Below are 22758 nucleotides of genomic sequence, written 5' to 3'. Positions count from 1 at the left end.
AACACCGGCTGGATAGAGGGGTTGCATAGGCTACGGTCCCTATTGGTCCTCTCAGGGGAAAACAGAGGCTCAGAATAGTTGGAACCTGTCCACAGTGGCAGGGCTGGAACTTGAACCCAGATCCTTGTTTCCCAGCACCACATTGCCTCCTGCCCCTGGGCTACCTGCTGTGCAATCCCCAAAAAGGATTCTGTTAGGCAGCTGAAGTACAGGAATGCGGGTTGGGGCTGGGTTTGGGCCTTTCTGGCCTGTCCAGGCAGAGCCTTGTTCCTCTTCCTTGATTTCTTTAAGAAGTATTTTGGTAGTTGTGTTTCCCCAAGTCCTGCATGGGTCTTGGTAGATGGCAGCCATTTATTTGCTCCTTGGATCATCTCCTCTGCTTGCTGTTCTTGTCATCGCTATCAGAACAGTCCCATTCAGAGTCACCACAAAATGCCCCCATTTCTCAGAGTCCATCTCTTTGCCACTGAGTTCTCGTGGATGGATTTTGGAGCCTGTGACTTCACCGCACTTCATTTTCTTGGGTTTTTCAGCATTTTCTGATTTTTTCATCCTATGTGAGAAGACCAGGAAGCCCAGTGGTCATGTCGGTGAGCCTGTTCTTCCAGAGCTGGAAGAACAACATGCTTAGAAATCCTGGCCCTGATGCCCTTGGTTGTGGCCTGCTTATGGGAGCAGGCAGGCAGGCTAATGCCTGGCAGCCATGGCCCCATCAGTGAGAACAGCCTTCCCTTGGAAGAAGATAAACTTTCCCTCAGTCCTCAACCAAGAATGAGAAGAGGGCTGCCCATCCCGACAGTGTGGTGGAGAGAGTGAAGGTTTTGGAGCCCAAGGCTGCTAGTTCAAATCCCAGCTTTGCAATCTGCTCATGCTTGTTGAATTAAATTAGACTCCTCTAGTTGTCTTGCTGTCATACAGATAGCAGTGCATCAGGCTCTTCTTCTTTTTTCAGTCAGGCATCTTTCTGGGGACATCCCTTACCCCTGCTCCCACCCTCCATCATCCTTTGGGTGACCCTCGACCTTAATTCACCTAGGCTGGCATATCCATGACTCAGCCCTGCAGCATCACTGGCATTCTGTGGATTCATGTTCAAAAACATGAGCAGGCATTTGGGGGGGCATTAAAAAGTATGGTCCAATTTCTCCAAGGCTCGGTGCTGCCATCCTCTCTGAAACTTAAGAGATGAACCCTCCTAACTGATCTGGCTTCTGCTCTGACCACTACCACCCCCGCTGAAAGTGCTTTCTCACCAGTGATGGAAATCACCCAACCCAGGACCTTTTCTCTGGCCTCACCTTCCTTGAACTGTGTGATATCCACCTCTTCTCTGTCTCTGTCTCAGCTCTCCACTCCCACAAGCATCTCCCTACTTTAGGCCCTTTCCATCTCTCCCTGGGTTCTAGCTTCCTTAGTGCCTCCTCGCCTCCACTCTTTCCCCTCTCCAATCCATCCTCTTCAGAGCAGACAGAGTGATCTTCCTTAACCATAGGTCTGGCCTTATGACTCTTCTGCTCAGGTAGGGCCAAGGGCTCCCTATTGCCTCCAGAATAAAAAAGAAACTCCCCTGTTTGGCTTGTAAAGGCCTTCCCCATTGCTACCATCCCATCTTTCCATGCTGATTTCACATTCAGCTAAACTGCTTTATTTCTTCTTCCATTTCCTCTCTTTGTGCCTCCTTTCCATCCCTAGCTTCCTTTGAGCGCCACTCCATACATGAAGTCTTTCCTTGTTCTGTCCTTTCTCACTTTCTAGACTTTGTGTATATTTGATCTTGTTCCGTCTCTGTGTTGTCTCCAAAGCCATACCCCCAAGAACGTTGAAGCTCCTGGAGAAGAGCGATCGCTTGGTTTTTGTCCGATCTCCCCAAAGCTCTTGTTAGATCGTATTGAATTGAACTGGAGTGCCATTGCTCATCCCTCTTCCAGATCCTCTTATTCCTTGGTTTTTATGGCTCTGTAGATTCCTTGATCTCCTCCTACATCTTTGACCACCCGGAATAAATATCCTTCTGCCTTCTCTCTCCATTAATTCTTGTCCAAGGAACTTCAAGATTCACCTCCTCCTGGAAGCCATCCCTGATTAGTCTCAACTTCATCTAATTAGTTCCTTATGTATGGATGGAATGCAGATCCCTCCTCATGGACATTTATTGCCTCCATTAATTTTTTGTTGTTGATCTTGGGTCTTCTGGGAATGTAGTTATGCCATTTACAAATAGTTACTTAGCTCCACCATTGCCAAAACCAATTTCTTTTCCATCATCGATTGCTAAGACTTCTGTTTCTCTGTTGTTATGTTAGCCTGTGGTTTTGATCATATTAAGGGAATAAATCTCTTTCGGGAATCGCTATCCCCAACAAGTGACAATCCAGCCTCTGTTGGAAGCTCTTGTCACTTGGGGACAACTTGGTGATTGTGAGGAAGCTTCTCCTGAGTGGAGCCTAAGTCAGCTTCTTTGTCCCCCAACTCCTGGATCTGCCCTGTGGGGCCAAGCATTACGGTCACATGCCAGCCTTTTAGATATTGGAGCTTAAACATGCCATGTTCCTTCAGCCTGTCGGCTTCCCACTGTCATGGCTACCCCCTCTCAATGCTCTTCTGTTTACCCATGGCTTTCCTAAGAGTCACGTGTTCTTTGGAGCTTTATTTTGTCTCTTCCTGATATGACTTCATATATTGGATTATTTTCCTGGCATTAAATTATCATGTTCTACTTGGCAAGGGTGGGTGTGTACCATTTGTATTGTACTCAATTTGTTTTTGTTGGGGGAAGGGTGGGGTCCAGACCTTTGATTTCATTGATGTAAGGAACTCCTAGTGTGGAAACAGACTGCACCAATGTAGAACTTAACTTATGGTGCATTGAGTGACAAAGTGTCACCTATTATATGTAGTTACAGAGCTAGCAAGTCCCAGAGGTAGCACTTGAACCCAGGTCTCCTGGACTCAAGTCTGATCCTGTCTCCTGACACACGCTATGCTATGTGTCTCTCACGTACTAAATTATCACAGACCATCACATCGTAACATGTCAGCCCTGCTGGCATCTAAGTCAACACTCCTACTTTTCAGGAGAGGAAACTGAGTCTCAGAGAGGAGAGGATAGAAGCCAATTCTTATGACTTCTAACCAATGCTCTCCCTATGACATCAGGCCAACTTGTCCTCTTCAAGTTTGGAGAGACAGCACTGTTCCCCTATCCCTTTAAGAGGCCAGGATAGGGCAATTCCAAGTTCCCTTGGCTTAAATGTAAAGATTTCCCTTTGGAGGAAGGGAGGATGCAATATGAGAGTTCTAGGGGAGACTGGAGGAGGAGCCTGGAGGCCCTGATAGGAGGCAGCTCCAGTGAGACCCTCCATTCTCTCCTCCCAAATCTCTTTGCCAGCCCTTCTTCTCTGCTCCTCCCTGCCTGCCCTCATTCCAAGTGACCTCAGTAGGAAAACCCTCCAAGCCTTTTGCAGCCCAGCCCAGACTCTCTGAGCTGTGGCTTTGGCCTGAAGCCTCTCTTTCCTGCCCCATAAAGGGTCAGCCATTTCCAGAGCCAGTTTCCAGTCATGGACAAAGCCTCTCCTGCTGTCTTACCATCAGGCACCGTTCCCAGGAGGCTGGGGCTGGGCGACCATTCCTCCCTCTCTCGGAGGTCCTCAGAGCCAAGTTCAAACTTACCAACCAGCCTTTAAAAGATCTTATTGTGGTCCAGCATCACCCTCCTGAGCCCTTTCTAGGCATGAGCCTGCAGACAATGAGAGAAACATTGTCCTCAAGATTCTCCTTACATCCTTCCAGTTAGATGTTCAATCAACAAATATCCAGTCAGGGCCTGTGGTCAACTAGGTTATGGTTTATACATTAGTACCACTCAGGTGACCAAATGTGAAAGGCAGTGTGGTGTCATGATAGAGCATTGGGCAAGGAGGCAGGAGGACTTGGGTTCAAATCCTACCTCTGACACTTGGGACCCTGGGAAAGTCACTGAGCCTCAGGTAGACTTGAAAAAGTTAGGTTCTAAGGTATGATCAAGGCCCCTGTGTGTGGGATGGTGGGAAGGGGGATGGTGGCTTTGTGGAGAGAGTTCCCACACTGGAAGCCCTCTCTCCAGTAGAACTGATGTTGACTTAGCCCTCCAAATAGTCCTGGTTCATTCCCCCTGGTATATTTCTAGAGTCTGGAAAGAGCCATGACCTTGGAGTTGGGAGGCTTGAGTTGGCATCACAGCTCTGACATTGGCCAGGTGTCCCTCTCTGAGCCTTAGTTTGCCAATCTATAAAGTGGGGATAATACTCCTTGTACTCCATGGCTCAGACGATTGCTGTGAGGAAATTGCCCTAATGTTCCCAGAAATGTGGCATGGTATCGCTGTTGTCACTATGACTGCTAGGATTGTTGTTGTTATCTCTGTGTGTTTGTCTCAAACTCAAAAAGCTTTTAGGCCCTATCTGCTCGTGCTTCATTTGACTGCTCTTGGGCCTCAAGACTTCTCAAGTCCTTTTCTCAACAGGTTTGGACTTTATGTTGCCCTGCAGCTTTATCTGGATGCATCCCTTTATCTCCTATCTGGGTCCATCCCCCCATCTCCAGTCTGGGTCCATCCCCCTCGAAGCCTGTCTGGGCCATCCCCCCATCTCCTGTCTGGGCCCCCCATCTCCAGTCTGGGTCCATCCCCCCCAAAGCCTGTCTGGGCCTTCCCCCCATCTCCTGTCTGGGTGATCCCCCCATCTCCTGTCTGGGCCATCCACCCCGTAGCCTGTCTGGGCCATCCCTCCATCTCCTGTCTGGGCCATCCTCTCATCTCCTGCCTGGGCCATCCCCCCATCTCCTGTCTGGCTCCATCCCCCCATCTCCTGTCTGGGCCATCCCTCCGTCTCTTTTCTGGTCCATCCCTCCGTCTCCTGTCTGGGCCATCCCCCCATCTCCCGTCTGGCTCCATCCCCCTCAAAGCCTGTCTGGGCCTTCTCCCCATCTCCTGTCTGGGCCCCCCCCATCTCCAGTCTGGGTCCATCCCCCCCAAAGCCTGTCTGGGCCTTCCCCCCATCTCCTGTCTGGGTGATCCCCCCATCTCCTGTCTGGGCCATCCACCCCGTAGCCTGTCTGGTCCATCCCTCCATCTCCTGTCTGGGCCATCCTCTCATCTCCTGCCTGGGCCATCCCCCCATCTCCTGTCTGGCTCCATCCCCCCATCTCCTGTCTGGGTGATCCCCCCATCTCCTGTCTGGGCCATCCACCCCGTAGCCTGTCTGGGCCATCCCTCCATCTCCTGTCTGGGCCATCCTCTCATCTCCTGCCTGGGCCATCCCCCCATCTCCTGTCTGGCTCCATCCCCCCATCTCCTGTCTGGGCCATCCCTCCGTCTCCTTTCTGGTCCATCCCTCCGTCTCCTGTCTGGTCCATCCCTCCGTCTCCTGTCTGGGCCATCCCCCCATCTCCCGTCTGGCTCCATCCCCCCATCTCCTGTCTGGCTCCATCCCCCTCGAAGCCTGTCTGGGCCTTCCCCCCATCTCCTGTCTGGGTCCATCCCCCCCAAAGCCTGTCTGGGCCTTCCCCCCATCTCCTGTCTGGGTGATTCCCCCATCTCCTGTCTGGGCCATCCTCTCATCTCCTGCCTGGGCCATCCCTCCGTCTCCTTTCTGGTCCATCCCTCTGTCTCCTTTCTGGTCCATCCCTCCATCTCCTGTCTGGGCCATCCCCCCATCTCCTGTCTGGGCCATCCCTCCGTCTCCTTTCTGGTCCATCCCTCCGTCTCCTTTCTGGTCCATCCCTCCGTCTCCTGTCTGGGCCATCCCCCCATCTCCCTTCTGGCTCCATCCCCCTCGAAGCCTGTCTGGGCCTTCCCCCCATCTCCTGTCTGGGCCCCCCCCATCTCCAGTCTGGGTCCATCCCCCCCAAAGCCTGTCTGGGCCTTCCCCCCATCTCCTGTCTGGGTGATTCCCCCATCTCCTGTCTGGGTGATTCCCCCATCTCCTGTCTGGGCCATCCCCCCATCTCCTGTCTGGCTCCATCCCCCCATCTCCTGTCTGGGCCATCCCTCCGTCTCCTTTCTGGTCCATCCCTCCGTCTCCTGTCTGGGCCATCCCCCCATCTCCCGTCTGGCTCCATCCCCCCTGTAGTCTGTCTCTGCTGGGTCCTACTTTCTTGATTCTCTCAGCTGGTGGTTATTTTCTTAAGCCTCCTGGGAGTCCCCGTCTTCCAAATGAACTTTTATAAATCCAGAGTCCTTTGCTTTTGCTCTATGGAGCTCTCTCACAGGGTCTCAGGGAATAGGGGAAATTAGAAAACAGCTTTGCCAACTGACCAAAGAATGGGAAAAGAAAGGATTAACATTTAGAGACATCCCATGGGACTTTGCCTGAGCTAGAAGCTGCTCACAAGCCCTGGGGTCAATGAGGGTTATTGTTAGCTCTTCAGGAGTGTTCACCGAGGGCCCTGAGATTGCTCAGGAAATGATTCACAGTCCTTTAATTGGGGGGGGAGGGGCAGAGAATGGCCAAGTGTGTCTATTTACTTCCCAGAAACTCCAAGCTGGAAGGAATCTAAGAAGGCAGCTAGGTTAGCCAAGATTTGAGGAGGAAAAGCCTCTACTGCATCCCCTGAAGTGGCTGTCTAGGGTCGGCTTGGAGACAGAGAACTCACTACCTCCTGAGGCAGCCCATTCCTCAGAGGCAGCTTCGAATCCCCAAATGTCCGAGATCCATGGTGCGATGTTTGCCAGGACATGGAGTGTTGTGGGTGAAGAGCAGTGAGTGGCCCAGTGTGCTTCATGAAAGGAAGCCCAGAGGTTATCAAGGACAGATCAGGAATTCTCTCTTCTTGGGACTTGTCCTCTTTGAGTGACTGTGGAAACATAACAGCTCTATGTGGTTTTAGAGCGCTGGGCCTAGAGTCAGGAAGACCTGAGTTCAAATCTGGCCTCAGACACTTCCTAGGTGTGTGACCCTGGGCAAGTCCCTTCATCCTGTTGGCCTCAGTTTCCTCATCTGTCAAATGAGCTGGAGAAGGAAATGGCAAACCACTCCAGGATCTCTGCCAAGAAAACCCCAAATGGGATGACGAAGGATCCGTCATGACAGAACAACAACAACAGGACTATACAGGCCTTCAGATCATTTTCTCTCCTTTCTCAAAGAGTTCTCCATCTTGTCTCCTCCCTAACTCCTGCTCTTAACACTAGGGGACTTTCATGTGCATATAGCTGCTCTCTCAAACTCCCTAAACTCCTCATAGGAGGAGGTTCCTGAGGTTCCTCCTGAGTTTCCTTAGTCTCCTTAAATCCCACAATCTCTTCTTCCCTCTACTTCAGTCACCCACAGAGAGAGTCCCCTGTTGGATCTCACCATCACCCCCAAGTGTTCTGCTTCCCTAATTAGAAAGTAAGACCATGACTCTGGCCAAGAGCCCCCATCATTCCCTGTCTCTGTGCACCTTGGCCCTTCTGCTCCTCTTCTCTGCCCTCACAGTCTTCACCATCCTCTGTACTTAGGAGATAGTAATGGACTAAAGATTTCTTGTTAACAGTGAGGTGCCTCCCCACTGTGGTCCATCCTCTGCTGCCAAAGTGATTTTCCTTAAGCACAGGACTGACCATGTGACTTCTATACTCAACCAACTCCACTTCCTATTGCTGCCCAGCCTCAACCTATCCTTCCAGCCTCCTTTGATACTACTTCCTGTTTGGTGCCCTCCAGTCCAGCCACACTGGTCTTCTCTCTGTTCTTCTCATGTGATATTCCATCTCCTGCCAACATGTCTTTGACTGGCTGGCCCCCATGCCTGGAACGCTGGCCTTTCTCAACCCCATGTCACAGAATCTATCTCTTCCTTAAGATCTCACATACTGCCTTCTGCATGAAGCCTTTCCTGATCCCCCCAACTGTCAGTGTGCTCCCTGACAAACTGCCTCCGATTGAACTACTTTGAATGTATTTGTATTTATTCACTTTTTATTTGTGTTTTTACATGTGTTTTTTGTTCCATTTCACCCACCGCCCCCCCATTAGAAGGTAAACTCTTTGAGGGGTAGGAATTGTCTCATCCTTTGTACTTGTGCCTCCACTGCCTGTACATAGTAGGTGCTTGATAAATGTTGGCTTAATTGATTGATTGGCTCTTTGAATTACAGTAATATGTGAGAAGACTGAAAAGGTAGCTTGAGGTGAGGTTTTGGAAAGCTTTCAATACCAAATAGAACCATTTCTGTTTAATCCTGGAGGGACTAGGGAGCCTCTAGAGTGGGATGAGTGGGGGTGCAGAGACATGGTCGACCTGCTTATTTTGGCAGCTGTGTGGAGAGAGGCTGGAGACGGGGAGGCTGAACGGGAGGCTATTGCAACAGTCCAGGTGAGAGGCGAGGAGAGAGAAGGGCACACTTTGGACACATGTTGAGAAAAAGAAAGGACAGAATTTGCCAATTGATGGGCCCTGGAAATGTGCTGGAGCTAACACAAGGGGGCGTGGTAACTTCTTGTTTGGCCCACAGCTTCTTGCCTTGGTGGTGGAGTTGGGGTGGGGAGAGGAAGAGAGATTGTTAGAGCAAGAAGGGCTGGTGGAGACCACCTAGTTCCCCCCTCCCTTTTCAGGAGCCATAGGAGGGAAGGCACTTGCCAAGGTCATCCAAGCCTGAGGGGGAGGGATCCCTGAAACAGCTATTTTGGACAGTCAGATGGGGTCACGGGTCACGAAGCATTCGTGGGACCAGACAACAAAAAGAATCTAGGATTATAGAATACATCCTATACACCCCAGATTTAGAACAATAAATATACAAAAATATTGGCAATAAATCCTCTAATGCTATGCGGTAGACATGATAGAATTATGATACAGTCTTTCTGGCTCTAATCTAACCCCCATTCTGGCCCACTTTATATATCTGGCAAGTTTCCTTCAATACCTATTGTTTTTACACCACTGTTATCTCCCAATATACTCTCCTTTGTAAAAGTGACCAAAAAAATAAGCAAATTGAATTAACAAGGCAATTATGTCTCACAGTGTATATATGGGATTCTGCATCTGTGGTCCCCCACCTCCATACTCTAAGAAAGAAAATCTGTTTCATCATCTCTAGGACCAAGATGGGTCACTGTAATTGATGTAATACACATTTATATCTGGAAGGGACCTTCATCTAGGCCAACCCCTTCATTTTACAGATAAGTTTAAGTAATTTACCCAAGGTTACAGAGGTAGCAAGTTGCAGGGCTGAGTTTGAAACCAAGGTCTTCTGATTCTAAAGGAATGAATGGGAGAAGAACATAGCATTTTACAATGCCTAGGACACTGGACTTGGAGTCAGAAAGACCTGGGTTCAAATCCAGTCTCAGACACTTACTAGCTGTGCGACCCTGGGCAAGTCACTTAACCTCTTGGGTCTTCAGTTTTCTCAGCTTTAAAATGATAGGATTGGACTTCACGGCCTTTAAGCTCCCTTCCAGCTCTAGAACCAAGCTCCTCTGTATTTATTCAGCACTTCCTAGGTACCCTGCACCGTGCTGAGGGCTAGGACTAGAGACATAAAAGACAGAGAATCCCTGCCCCCTAGGGGGAGACAAGAACGGGGTTGGGGGAAGAGTGACATCACAGGGATGTTGTGAGTGACTCCATAGGTCACTGAGTGATCTTTCCTCAAAGAAGATGGTCCAGTGGGATGCCTGGGGCTGGCAGTCATTGAGACCTCAGGGCAGGAGCTTGAGACCTGTTAAGGAGTGTGCACTTAGGGAAGATGGCCCTGTGCTTTTTTCCTCAGCCTACAGAATTAGGGGGAGTCACTTTTAGTGTTATTTTCACTTATTGTAGTTTCCCTGGTTCTGCTGTTTTTGCTCTGCATCTGTTCAGATGATGTCTGGTTTTCTCTCATTTTTCATTTCATTAACATTCCATGATATATCCTTCAGTGTGCTGAGCCACCCCCCAGTCGATAGGCATCCTCTCTGTTTCCAGCTTTTTGTGGCCCAAAAGTGCTGCTTGAAATCTTTTTTTCCACATAGGGTGTTTCTTTCTGGCATTGGCCTTCTCAGCAGGCTCAGTTGTAAGGGATCCGGGTCGAGGACTTGAGTGCCTTTGCTCATATAATTCCCAAATGGTTGGACCAATCCCTTCTCTGCCCAGAGTATATGAGTATGCTTGTCTCCTCCCAAGCCATATAAATTCCCTATCTCCATCTTTTGGCCTCTTTGCCGGTTGGCTGGGGTGCACTGATCCCAGGGCCGTTTTGCTGTTCTCAGGGCTTGGGGACATTTTTTGTCATGTATGTGTTGACTATTTGTGTTTTTTCTTTTGAAAACTGTTCCTAGCTTGTGACCACTTGTCTATTGTGGATAGTCAGAGCCAACTCATGGTTCTGGGAGCAGGAGGGACCTGGTTCAGGGAGAGCATTGTTTCTCACCTGTCAACGCAGTCCTGGCTTCCTACTTTCTGACTTTCCTGTCAGGAAATCCTCTCAAACAAGTCTGTCAGTGAGCATTCATTAATCACCTATTACATGCCAAGCGCTGTGCTATGCCTGGGGAAACAAAAAAGGCAAAAGTCAGCCCCCCTCTCAAGGCTCTAGTGTAGTGAGGAAGACAACATGCAGGAATGATGCAAAACAGAATATAGACGAGATAACTTGGAAATAATCCAAGGGGCAAGGCGCTAGTAGTGTAGCTAGGGGAGAGGAAATAGCCTCTAGCCATTTCCAGAAGAATGTGGGATTGGAGCTAAATCTTGAAGGAATCCAGAGAAGCCAGGAGGGCGAGGTGAGGGAGCAAAGCATCCTAGCAAACACAGAGGGGAGCTGCAAGTAGACCCTTGTGGCTGGACTAGAGGGTGGCTGGAGGGGAGCGAGGTAGAAAATGATTAACACTAATCATCATAACTGGCATTTATATATTGCTCTAACAACCCTGGGAGGTAGGAACTACTATTAGATAGGTGCTATTGTTATCCCCATCCTATGGATCAGGAAACTGAGGCAGACCTTGGTCATGCAACTAGTAAGTGTCTGAGGCTGAATTTGAACTTGTCACTCCAGGTCCAGTGCTTTGTCCACTGTGTCACCTTGTTGCCTCATTGTGGAGGGTCAAGTTTGTGAAGACAAACGGAGAACTTTCTATTTGATCCTGCAGGAGTTTGCTGAGTGGGGGTGGGGGCCAGGGGTCAGGGCACAACATGGTCTGATCTACAGTTTACAAAAGGCCCTTGGGAGCAGAGGATGGATTGGAATAGTATACATGTGCAAATATAATGAAAGTTGTAAAGTACAAGGTAGCATTGGAGGGAGGGCACAAGCAAGTAGGAGGAGCAGGAAAGGTTCCCTAGAGAGGCTGGTGCCTAAACTGCACCATAAAGGAAGAGAGGGACTCGATGAGGCCAACGTAGGGAGGCAGTGCATTCCTGGCATCAGGCACAACCAATGCAAAGGCACACAGATGGGAGATGGAGGGCCACATGTTGTGGAGCAGGGCACAGAGAGAAGACCAGGTGGGCTGGATCATAGAGTACGGGATTTTCAGTGAGACTGAAAAGATAGGTTGGTACCAGGTTGCATAGGATTGTAGAAACAAAACAGGCGAGTTTATCTTTTATCCTTGAGGTGATGAGAAGCCACTGGAGTTGGTTGAGTTGTGGAGTCACACAGTCAGACCTTTGATTAACTCCACTGGAAACAGCAGTGGATAAGATGGCCTAGAGTAGGGAGAGACACGAGAGCCTAAACAAGGTGGCGGCTACTTGAGTAGAAAGAAGGGGTTGGATACCAGAGGCATTATGGAGATTTGACAACTGCCCAATGATGTGGGGGCAGGAAGGATCAAGAGCTGAGATGCATGCCAAACGTTTGAAGCTGGGAGCCTAGAAGGCTGGCAGTACCTCCAACAGCGAGGAGGAGAAAGATCATGAGTCCAGGCTGGATGTGTTAATAACATTTGAGGGGTTGGCAAGCCAGTAACTGGCCACATGGGACTGGAGATTGAGAGAGAGGATGGATCTGGACACATGTGTCCATGCATGCAACATGGACAAGGCAACACACATGTAATATTCAGACACATACATATATGCCCGGTGAAACTGATGAGGTCACTCCAAGAGAATCTCGAGAGAAAAGAGGGCCTGGGACAGAATCTTGGATGTGACTAATGTTCCTGCAAAGCAGACAGAACTGTGGGCGAGTGGGTGGGCGGGCAGGAGGCAGAGTAGCAGAGTTGGGGGGACCCAGACAGGAGAGAGGGGCCAACAGGAGCAGGCAGACCACCAAGCATTCAGGGCCTTCTTTCACCCTTCTCTGGCTTCCCTTCTCTTTCTCAAGCTGGATTCAGGCTCTGTCTCTCTCCCCTTCCTCTCTCTTGGTCTCGGTCTCTGTTGTCTGTCTTTCTCTCTCTCTCTGTCTCTCTCTCTCTGTCTCTCTTTCTCTCTCTCTCTCTCTCTCTCTCTCTCTCTCTCTCTCTCTCTCTCTCTCACACACACACACACACACACACACACACACACACACTCTTCTAAAAAGCTTTCATTAAATGCCTGGAACATGAAATATGCTTAGTCAGAGCCTTGCATTCAAGGCACCAATGGGGAAGGAGATAAACCTTGTCTATAAATGGGTCCAGTGTACATTCCCTATGTGAGGAGGAACACAAAGTGCTGGGAGATCCCAGGGGAAGGAGAGGCCCCCACTGGCCCTTGCTGGGGGTAGTGACTGAGAGGGTTTCTGCTGCCAACACTGCCACCCCCTTACTTATTCCTCACACTTCTTTCGGGGCCTCAATGTCCTCATCTGGAGGCAGCCAGGGGGCGCCACAGTGCACAGAACCTTGGCCTGGAGGCAGGAAGACCTGAGTTCCAATTCAGCCTCAGGCACTTCCTAGTTGGGTGACCCTGGGCAAGTCACTGAACCTATGCCTGCCTCAGTTTCTTCATCTGTAACATGAGGATCATAATAACACCCACATCCCAGGGTCATTGTGAGGATCCAGTGTTTCAGGATTGGCTGTACTGGCTCCCAACCCCAGAAGTCTTCTCAGGCGGAGCTGGTGCCACCTTCCTGCTTTGAGCTTAGGAAGCTCCAACTCTCTGGCAGAGGACTCTTCCAAGGCACAGGTTTTGATCTCCTGATTTACAGAATGTTGACAGGCAGGGATTGCTGGGGATGAGAGGAGAGGAGGGCACTCCAGGCCCTAGGTTGTGTTTGAGGATGCCAACACAGCCAGTTAATGAAAGGGAGTTATGCCATTTCCTGCAGCAGCACACTGAGAATCTGACCCTGGTAGTGATGAAGCCCTGGGCCTGTTTGGGCTTATTTGCCCTCTCTGCCTCTGTCTCTGTCTCTGTCTCTCCCGAAAGGCCCCATCCTTGACTCTAACTGTATCCAAACACAGAGCTGGCTCTTGGGCCTCAGCTCTGGGACACCCCACTGGAACATTCTGGGAACAGATGTGTTCTGCTTTAGTCTGCTGTCTGGCCAAGGCCCCAGACCATTGTTCTTGGAATCAGGTTGTTTTAGCACCTGATGCATTTGTTGTTTTCCTAATGTGGTTCAGGCAGAGATGGGAAAGCAGAGCTGGGCAGCCCCCCAGTGCCTTCCATGGCCTGGCATTGTCCTTTCCATCTCTGCTGTCACTGCCTGAACTCAGGTTGGCCTTTTTTAGTGTCTCAACCATCATCCTAACTGGCATCCTTTCCTCTAGCTCTCCACTCTTTGCCTGTGCCCCCACTAGCATTTATGAAGTACCCACTATGTGCCAGGTCCCTGGGGTACAAAGACAAAAGTGATCAGTCCCAGACCTAGAGGAGCTGATGTTCTCCTCATGGCAACAACACGTATACCTATAAACATGTACAAAGTCATGTGGGGGAGGTGGCATGGTGTCAGGAAAAGCTTCCTGTAGGAGGTGTACTTGGACCAAGCTTTGAAAGAAGCTATAGATTCTAAGAGGTGGAGGTGCAGAAGGAGAGTATGCCAGGCATGGTGGATAGCCTGGGCAAAGGCTTGGAGGTGAGAGATGAGATGTTGTATACAAGAAACAGCAAGCAAGCCACTTTGGGTAGCTGCAGAATAATGCACAGTTATTCTGGGCTGGTAGGCTAGAGCCAAGTTTCGAAGGGCTTGAATACCAAAATAAGGAGTCTGTAGTTAATCCTAGAGCTGTGCTTTGGGAAGCTCATTCTAGCAGCTGTGGGAAGGAGGGTGGATTAGAGAGGGGTGGGCCCAGAGGCAAAGACCAATTAGAAACTTGAAAATACACAGGAGTCAAGAGAACCATAAAATGGTAAACATGAGGGAGCGATGTCAAGGGAATAAAGTGCTTACAATTGGGGAGATGCTGCATGTGCCCCCTCTGACCTGTCACAGCATCAGGGCTCATGGTCTAAGCAGACAGAAGGCCCAGGGGCCCTCCCTCCTGTCCTGATGGTCTGAAATGAAGAAGGGCAAAGGAGGGGAAAAGCAATGTTCTGGAGAGGGGGCGGGGGTTAGGGGAAATTATCTCATATGGTCAAGGGGAAAAAACCTCCCTCTCCTCTGAACTGGTCAAAGGAAGCAAGAATATGCACGTAGACACAGAGCTGGGTACACAAATGCATTTTGCTAAACAGAAAAACTTGAGAAAAACAGGGGAATAAGGAAGGTGGATTAAGGAAAGGGCAGCTAGGTGGCGTTGCTGTGGATAGAGCACAGGACCTAGAGTCAGGAAGACCCCACAAATCCGGCCTCAGACACTTCCTAGCTGTGTGACCTTGGGCAAGTCACTTCACCCTGTCTGCCTCAGTCTCCTCATGTGTAAAATGAGATGGAGAAGGAAACGGCAGACCCCTCTAGGATCTCTGTCAATGGGGGTCACAGAGAGTCAGACACAAGTAAACAACAAGCAAAGATTAAGGGAAGGATTAGTCCTAAGCAAACAAACTCTAAGGATGTACAAACATATTTCTGGTAGCTCTTTTCATGATGCCAGACAAAGAATTGAGAACTGAAGGGATGCCCATCAACGGGGGAATGGCTGAACAAGTTGTGATATGTGACTGTGAAGAAATACTCTAAGAAGTGAGGAGCAGGATGGCTTCAGAAAAACTTGGGAAGACATAGATAAACTGATACAAAGTTAGGTGAGCAGAACCAGGAGAACACTGTGCACAGCAATATTATAAAGACAAATAACTTTTAAAGAATTAGGAACTCTGATCAGTATAGTGACAGCCAAGATTCCAGAGACTGAGAATGAAACCTGCTCCCACATGGAGGACTCGGTGCAGAATGAGACAAATAGTTTTCAGGATATGTTCAATGGAGAAAGTTGTTTTGCTTGATTCTACATATTTATAATGGGTTTTGGAGGGGGGCGATTCTCTAATGGCCTTCGAAGGAGAGAAGGCAGAATTTTTCTGACTCAGAAAAAATTAATTTAATTTTTAAAAAAGAAGGCAACGTGAGGGGGAATGAGGACCTGGTTCAGAATGGAGCCTGTCTGAGTGGAGAGAAGGGGAACCATGCCAGTGCCATTGTAGAGGAAGGATCCATATGACAAGATAGGGCAACTGATGGCCATGGGAGGCAAGGGAGAGGAAAGAAGCGATCATGGCTGACTCTGAAGTTGCACTTCTGGGCTAGTGCCATCAACAAACACAGAGATGTCCTGAGGTGGAGGAGGGATGGCTTGGTTCTGCCGTGTTTGAGGGACTGTGGAAATAAGCTCTGTTTACAACATGCTGAGTTCAAGGTGTCTAAGGGACATCCAATTTGAGGTGTATAAGAGGCAGTTGGGGATGTGGGAGCAGAGCTCAGGAGAAAGGTTAGGGCTGGATAGAGGTATCTGGGAGTCGTTTGCAGAGAGATCACAGAAGCCAGAAGAGCTGAGAGGCTCACTAAGGGGAGGGGGCAGCGTAGAGAAGGAGAAAACGGCAAGGGCAAAGCCTGCTGGGAAACCTCAACAATCCTTCCTCCCTCATCACCTGGACACTAAAATCTCCTTGTTCCCAAGTGCCAGTTCTAGTTCTGTGGGACCTTGGGAAAGTCATGTGATTTTTTTCAGGACCTCAGTCTCCTCCTCTGTCAGATGATCCAGCCTTTTCTAACATTCCTTCTTCACAGAGATGCTCCACTCCAGCCAAGCTGTTCCTTATCAGGTTTGCCCTGAGTCCACACCTGTACTTGTGACCACCATGCCTCTCCTCATCCTTCCTTTCAGTCCGGTGTCTTCCTCACGTCTGCATTCCTCTCCCCAGGGCAAGCACTAGGGCTTGTACTTAGCGGTTTGGTGAATGCCCCTGGGCCCTGTCCTGTAGAGACTTACTCTCAGATTCACACTATGCCAATGAAGGGCTAAGAGGAAAGGTGGGGTTGGCTGGGAATCTTCATGGAAGAGGTGGCCATGGATGAGGACCCTGAAAGGGGGAGGCCATGAATATTCTGAAGCTTAGGACCTCCCCTCCTTATCCTGCTCCCTCTTGCGACATCACTGGATATTTCCAGCTTTGTGGAAGGTAGAGAGTGGTCAGCATTGGCATTCTATTCCCACTTCCCCCACACCCTTTGGCGACCAGCGTGTGGCTACAATCTGGACTTGGCACTTTCTCAGATTGATTTCCTGGGTTATCTTAAGAATGTGGATGTGAGGCAAGGGAAAAGAAGTGACTGAAGAGGAGGGAAAAGGAGGCCAGGTCAGAAATGGGAGGCCAGTCACAGGAGACTGGCTGCAGGTACCTTTGAGGAGGAGAAAGGCTGGGGTCCTTCAGAGCTGTGGCATCCCTCTGGGAGCTCCCTTTAGTCCTAACTACTGCCTGGGCAGAGCAGTAGCAGCAGCAGCAGCAGCAGCAGCAGAAGAAGAAGAAGAAGAAGAAGAAGAAGAAGAAGAAGAAGAAGAAGAAGAAGAAGAAGAAGAAGAAGCAGCAGCAGCAAAGATTCCTGTCTCAAATCTAGGCCTGTTGAGAAATGCTGCCAAGGCTGAGAAACACTTTTCTTCCTCCAGAAGGAAAAGACAACTTGATTTCTGTTTTCAGCAGCCAACAAGCATTTATGGAGCCCCCAAATCAAACCTGCCTTTCCCAGCCCTGGAAGATTTCCTGCTAGTTCAGCCTCGGCTTTTGAGCCCTTGTTTAAACTCTGGGAACAATGCAGACCAAACTGAGGAAGGAAAATGGTGAACAATACCAGGGGCAGAAATTGGTGAAGAATGAAATTGCCTGAATCTAATGGAATTCCTGGGAGCTGACATCAGATGAGCCTGGCTGGCTCCAATTGGGTGGGGACCCTTCCACAAGGCATTTCCATCTCTCTTTACCCTCAGTGCCTGCCTGGAAAATAGCAATGAGAAAATGATTCTTCCTGTGTCCAGTGCTGACCTCTCAGGGATGCCTGAAAAGACTAATGTGGATGTACAGCGAACTCACCAACCAACTCAGATTTTTTTAAAGAAATGTACAGCTGGGCACAGTGGCTCACACCTGTATTCTTGCTACGTTGGAGGCATGGAGATGGCTGGAGTTTGGGAATTAGGAGCTACAGTAGGGCTAAAGCTGATCAAAATTCGGCGTGACAGGAGGCTGATGAAGGAAAGTAAAGACCACAAACAAGGTTGGGGTTTTTTAGCTGTATTGGAGTAGGGGAGGCTTTTTAAAGAAGGGCTAGGTCAGGATCTTTGCTTGGGGCAGATGGCATGATAGGAATTGACAGCAGAGAGAAGGTAGAGCTGCTCAATCCTTCTTTTGCTTCAGTTTTTTCATGGCACAGTGGATCAAGAGCCAACCTTGGAGCCAGCGAAAACTGGGTTCAAATTCGACCTCGGGTACATGTTGACCAAGTCATATAATCTCTCAGAGGTCTTGGCAGCTTCCTGAGATTCTAAGCTGTGGAGAAGGAGCCGTCCTGAGCTGGTGGAGGGAGTTTTCTTCACAGGTCCAGTCTCTATTGTTTACCCTTTCCTCTGCCAAGGAGGATGAGCCTTATCCCTGAGATGACAGAATACAGGGGCAGCTAAGTGGCACAATGGATAGAGCACCAGCCATGGCGTCAGGAGGACCTGAGTTCAAATCCAGCCTCAGACACTTGATACTTACTAGCTGTGTGACCTTGGGCAAGTCATTTAACCCTACTTGCCTTGCCTTCCCCCTCCAAAAACAAAACAAAAAAAATGACAGAACACAAGTGGCTTATGGAAAACTGCTATCCAAGCTTGTTAAGGAGATAGTGAGAGCACAGAGCTCCCCTTGATCAACTCAAGGTACTTGGCCTAGATGAGTTCCATCCTTAGGACCTGAAAGAACGGGTAGATGGGATTGCAGAGCCACTGTCAATGCTATTTGAAACATCATGGAAACTGGAAGGGAATCACAAGACTAGTGAAAGGTGGCTGTCCAGATGTTCCAAAAAAATGGAAGAGTTACCAATCCAAGGAGTGTGGCTTCAATTCCTGAGGAAAGTCTAGAGTGGACTTTTTAATAAAGAGGGTCGCGAAAACTCTCGAAGCTGTGATGATCAAGGGCCGAACTGGCTTCCTCTAGACCAAGCCATTCCAGACTTGCCTTACTTCCTTTTTGGGGGTAGGGTTACTAAATGAGGACCTGATGGGAATATTGATTTTAGCCAAGCTTCTTCTAAAGTGTCCCATGGATTAGACCGTAACAGAGTCAGCTGGATTCAGAAGTGGCGGAGTTGGCCAGTAATAGTTCCATGTTAACATGGTGGGGAGTCTCCAATAGAGGATACCCCTCCTCTAGGCCTGTGCTTGACCGTGTGCTTTTTAACATGTTCATCAGTGACTTGGCTAAGAAGACCAGTGGCATGCTTGGCAGAGTTGTGTAGGCAGCACACTAGGGCCATTAGCTCACATACTGGGTGATGGTCAGGATGTGAAAGGCTCATGCCAGGCTCAAGCATAGGCCTGGCTCTAGTGAGATGAAACCCAGTCAGGACAAGTGGAAGGTCTTGTATTTGGGCACAAAAGATCGACTTCACAAGCACAAGACGGGGGAGGTATAGTTAGACAGCACTCGTTCTGGAAAAGACTTCGAGGTTTTAGTAGACTGTGAATTCATTCTGAGTCAGAAGTGGGAGGTGGCAATCCAAAGAGTTAATGGGATGTTGGCTACATTAGGAGGGCAGGGAGGTCCTTGTCCCACTCTGCTCTGCCCAGAGTTCTCAGTACCATCACTTAAGAAAGCTGTTGATAAGCATGAGTGTCCAGAGGAGGATGAGCAGGTAAAAGGCCTAGAATCCAAGTCTGTGTGAAGATTGGTTGGGAAATGAGCATGTCCAGCCTGAAGAAGAGAAGGCTTGGGGGGAATGTGAGCACTGGCTTCAAGTACCTGAAGAGCTGTGCTAGGGAGGGGGGAATTCATTTGTTCTGCATGGCCCCAGAGGCAGGAGCAGGAGCAGAGAGTGGGGGAGGAGGCAGCTGCAGAGAGGCCCGAACTTCCTGCTAAGAAGAGCCATCCCCAAGTAGACTAGGCTGCTTTGGGAGGAGGTAGGATCCTCCTTCACCAAGAGACCGGCTTACCACTTGTCAGGTATGTGGTAATGGGGGGTTCCTTTGGTGCATGGGTCGGCCTAACGACCACCAAAGGCCTCTGCTCACTCTCAAATCTGATTCTGTGGAAGCTTTCTAACTATGAAACACTCTATGTTGTCTCTCACTACAGCATCTCAGCATACTAAGGACCACACTGGCTTCCTGAAACTGACTTCTAGTCCATCTCTCATTGGCTTCACTCAACCCTGTCTTCTTATCAGCTTATAAGCTTATAAGCTTATCAGGAGTCTTGCTCGATGTTTGGTCTTAAAACTAGTCACTTCCTCTCTCTAGCCTTCAATTTCCTCGCCTATAAAATGAGGACACTGGACTGTTCTAAGGTTCCTCTCTGTACTGATGTCCCTCCAAGCTCTGGCATTCCAGGTTCTAAGGGCCCCTCTTTCCAGTGCTGAAACTAAGTTCTAAAGCCCCTCTCAGCTCTACCATACTGTGGTCTTGTTCTAAGGTCCCTTTCAGATCAAACACGGTACCAGTAGGATGGGTATGGCTGAACAGAGTACATTGTTCATGGACACTTAATAAATCTTTGGGTGGATGAATGAATGAATGACTCAAAGTTGGAAGGCACCTCAGAGACCCTCATAGGTTTCATAGGCCTTTGAGCTAGAAGGCACAGTTTAGTCCAACCCCCTCCTCTTAAATGAGATAGAGCCCAGCCTGTACCTGAATCCCCTACTAAGGGGTTCCCATCACCCTGCAGGGCAGATGTGAAATAGAGCCGGATCTCCAAGCCCAACCTAAACCTGGGTTTGAAAATGGACCATATTGAGAAAGAACAGAACAAGGCCTTGGCCTTGGATGGATGGATTCAGTTCCCTAGGCAGATGAGCTCCCCGCTCGTGCAGAGCTAGCCGGGTCTGTTCCCCAACAGAGCCGAGCATCCGATCCAGCTTTTTGATCTCCCAGCTTTGACCAAGGATGCCTCCAGCCTAAATTTACAGAGCTTCCAATGTTCTGGTTCATTTTTTGGCTTTTATTTTAACAACATGTTTCCTTCCCTGTTTGCAGTCAGGATGTGAGAAGGGAGAGTGCAGATAGCGGGGTGGGGATGTTCAGGACTGTGAGGCCCTAATAGGGAACTCAGATCACGTTGCCGGTGACATTTCCAGCTGTCACTCTGAAGCTGCAGACGTAGCTTTCTGAGCTCTCTTATCCAGCTGCATTCTCAATTCAGGTAAATCAAAATTCTTGCCATGCAGAGAATGTCCCTGCAAGCTGAATAGCAGACAAATGGAGGAGATTCAGAAAACTCCAAGCTTAGGTTCCCACAGCAACTGTGGTGGCGACAAGCAAACAGTGAGGGAGGGAGCTTCCTGCTTTCACTGAAGTGAAAACCTCAGCTCTGGCAGAGCACAGGAACCCAGGGTTTTCCAGCCAAGGTGCATCTTTCACAGTGGGTCCTAGTTGGCCTTCAAAACTGTGTCCACCCAGAGAGTACAGATGGCTGGGATAGGAAGTTAGCAACTCCGAGGCCAAGCCCGAGGCCATTCCATATCCATGGCCACTGGCCGTTTCCTCTGTCTGGCCAGCTGTCCCACAGAAATGAAGTGAAGGATGGCAGGGCAGGTCCATCCCTACCCAGCAAGGGTGGACCTTACTGATGGCTAGCCCATCCTTATCATCCCGTAGGAAAATCGCTTTCCTCCAGAAGCAGCTCAGTTTGGGGTCTAATTTACAACAGTTGTCTTCTCTTCCCTCGATTCAATAACCCCTCATTTCTTCAACCAATCCTCCCATGACATCATCTTGTCTCTTCACATCTTGGTCATCTTGTTAATGTCTGTTCCTAAATGTCAAAGCCCTCTGAATGTGATCTGGACACTATACCTCTATCAACGCAACCTAAGATCATGGTAGCTCTTTTGGTTACAAGTTGTTGACCTTGAACTCCATCCCCTTCCCTTCCCCTCCCCTCCCCTCTTCTCTCCTCTTCTCTCATCCATCTCTATATTATTTCACTTGGTGATCTCCTCATCTCCCAAGGTTTGAATTAGAATCCTCATGCAGATGATCCCCAGATCTCCTTGTCCTGGCCTTACCTCTCTCCCGAGCTCCAGTCTCCTGTCTCCAGCTGCCTTGCAGATGTCTCGGACAGACATCTTGAATTCAACAGGCCCCAAACCGCCCTTGTTATCTTTCCTCCCTCTAGCTTGCTCCTCTTCCTAACTCACCTGTTAGTGGTGAGAGCATCCCCAGCCTCCCAGCCCTCCAGGCTCACAACCTAGGTATCTTCATCTCCTCACTCTTGGTGGCTTTCTGTTACCTCCACAATCGAAACCTCTGTAACCTGGCCCCTTCCTACCTTTCTGGGCTTCTTACACCTAACTCACCCCCATATACTCCCCTGGCTTCTTGGCTTGTCCTCACACAAGCCACACCATCTCCCACCTCCAGATATTTTCCCAGACTATCTCCATGCCTGGAAGGCTCTCCCTTCTCATCTCCACCTCCGGCTTCCTGCAACTCTCAGCTAAAGTCCCACCTTCTGCAAGAAGCCTTTCCCAATCCTCCTTAGTGCCTTAGTGCCTTCCCTCTGAGATTTCGTTTTCTCTTTCTGAAGCTTGTTTATGCATACTTGCTTGCATATTCTCTCCCCTATTAGATTGTGAGCTCCTCAAGAGCAGGACCATCTCTTTCTTTGTGTCCCTAGCACTTAGCACAGTGCTTGGTACATAGTAGGTGCTTTAATGAACACTAGTTGACTTGACTCGCAGTCTCTGCCTGCCCTTGTCCCAGTTCTGTGGCAACTCTCTTGTTCTCCAAGATCTTCCAGAGTTTACTGATCACGCCTCAGCCATTACATCCCCTGGGATGGATGGATTCAGCCAGCCTTGGTGACTTTTACTCATCCAGGTGCTCCCCTTGGTATCCTCTTACTGACCTTGAGTTTCATATCTAGAGTCACTGTTCCTGTTCTGTCTTTTCCTGTCCGGAGGTCATTGTCCTTGATGGAGAAAACAGAAGCAAACCCTCATTCTCATAATCCCCAGCCATGCTTCCTGAGCTCCTTCTGATAGAGAGTCATTGGTACTTGTGTGAATCACTGGAAGTAGCCAGTAGCCACTGGGATCACCCAAACCGGAGAGGCTCTTGGTCACATCCCATAATATATGCCCTTGCTGGCAGTTGTTGGTGTTGGTGTTGGCAGCATCTGGCTGTCTCAATGCTGCATCAGCAGCCAGCACACCTAGTCTTGGCTGCCTCTATCCATGCCTGATTGGGCTCTTGTGGCCCCACATCATTACATCTTGGGGCTTGAGGGCCC

This window comes from Trichosurus vulpecula, chromosome X, assembly GCF_011100635.1.
Source record: "Trichosurus vulpecula isolate mTriVul1 chromosome X, mTriVul1.pri, whole genome shotgun sequence".
Taxonomy (NCBI): Eukaryota; Metazoa; Chordata; class Mammalia; order Diprotodontia; family Phalangeridae; genus Trichosurus; species Trichosurus vulpecula.
Note: the sequence above shows the minus strand (reverse complement) of the source record.